We start from the raw sequence: 1,789 nt of genomic DNA, 5'->3' as shown, positions 1-1,789 counted from the left end.
TTATATTATATAAGTGTGTATATATAATATACACACTTAGACATTCAAAGGTATTTGGTATTAATTAGGTCCTCTTAGTATAAAGTGTTGGCAAACACTAACATTCAAAGAAATACAAATAAATTAATAATGCTTGTAAAGCATAATTATGGTTTTGTATCTTAATATTAAAAATTAAATGTTAATTTATTTTCCTCCCCAATACGTTTATTAGTAGTAGTAGTAGTATTAATACTGCTACTACTGTTAATAATAATAACAATAATAATAATAATAATTATTATTATTATTATTATTATTATTATTATTATTATTGAAATATAAATAAATAATAATTGCAAAGATAATCTTTTATGTTTTTATTTATTTTATATATTTATATGTATTATATTTTACACACTCATATATGCATGCATTTTTTATTATTATTATTTATTTATTTTGTTTTTATTTTTTAATGATTATTTATGTATTGAAACATTTTTGCACAAAAAAACATGTGGCTTATATAACTGTTGTGTACATGTATATTTGATATATACACTGCATGTATAAAATCCTTATATGTTACATTCAGGAATAAATAAATTCTTAACCAATTAAAATATTAAATACATAAATATAAATCACAACGTCTCCAAACATAGCAATCGGCAATTGCCCGAGCTCCTGACCCACATTTCCATAAGCTCTGTAGACTCTGGTCTCCATATCTGTAAAAGAGCCGTTTCTGCTCAGATCACACAGATCCAGAGCCTGAGACAGTGTTACACGTCCTCCTGTACACAGGTCACAGGTCAAGGTCAAGGTCAAGCTGGGGTGTTTCAGTTGTTAGGTCCGGACAAGTGCTGTAAAACAAGTGTGTGTATGTATGTGTGTGTGTGTGTGTGTGTGTGACTAGAGAGGAAGAGGAAGGATCATCCCAGCTCTTATTATTGCAGCTGGCCATTCTATCTTTTATACCGATAGAGTGACTGTCTCTCTGTGTGTGTGTGTGTGTGTGTGTGTGTGTGTGTGTGTGTGTGTTGGTCGAGATGGAGAGTGAGATATGTACTTTGGCTCTGAAGTCTTGGCTCCCTTTGTGGACTTCACACAGACACCCGCCCTCAACCTTCACCCCTCTCTCTCTCTCTCTGTTTCACTCTCTCGCTTTCTCTCTCTCTCTCTGACACACACACACACCCCTCTGTGAGCGTGTGTGTGTGTGTGTGTGAGATCATGCTGTTCTAACGTTGAAAGAACAACAAACAAGGGGAAATGTTTTACTACACCTCTGCATCACCGGGCTGAGTTCAAAAACAATACTGCGGCCCATCTGCTCCGTCGTGTGTGTGTGTGTGTGTGTGTGTGTGTGTGAGTCCGACCTGGATAGATGAGTCATGCCGGGTCTTCACAGAAATCCGCATTTCAGGCCTTCCCATTCCTCGGCTCTTCAGTCAGCCAAGAAAATAAAATGTAAGATGTCCCGGTCAGAGGGAGCGGGCTGGACAGCTCGGGAGCTCTGGACGTGGAGGCTTTCGCATCCATCGGTCACTGCAGAATAGCAAACGACCGCCACCAATCACTGCCACGTCCACGCATCAAACAATACATTACACAGAACAGGCATTAGCCACGCTCGCGCTATAGCGCTAATGCATTAGCGTGCATGTCCAGTGTTCATAAATTAGGCCTAAAGTGGGCATGATGCTCCACGACACGCTATAAATCCCACGCCTTTAAAGCTCAGCGCACGACAGCATGACAAACAACCTCGGTAGATCAAAGTGGGCGGGAAGTGTTGCGTCTC

The 1,789-nt window shown here is 38.7% G+C and overlaps 1 long non-coding RNA gene across 1 annotated transcript in view; it reads right to left on the bottom strand.

Annotated features, from left to right (window-relative positions):
• The window catches only part of LOC140560739 (uncharacterized), a 131,774-nt gene extending 130,347 nt beyond the window's left edge, over window positions 1-1,427 (bottom strand). The window contains exon 1 of the long non-coding RNA XR_011979994.1: window positions 1,365-1,427. This is a non-coding gene — a long non-coding RNA (uncharacterized lncRNA). The remainder of the gene's footprint in view (window positions 1-1,364) is intronic.
• Window positions 1,428-1,789: the final 362 nt, after the last annotated feature.

Source organism: Salminus brasiliensis, chromosome 8 (assembly GCF_030463535.1).
Source record: "Salminus brasiliensis chromosome 8, fSalBra1.hap2, whole genome shotgun sequence".
Lineage (NCBI taxonomy): Eukaryota > Metazoa > Chordata > Actinopteri > Characiformes > Bryconidae > Salminus > Salminus brasiliensis.
The sequence above is the reverse complement of the archived record's forward strand: the minus strand, read 5'-3'. Positions and strand labels throughout refer to the sequence as shown.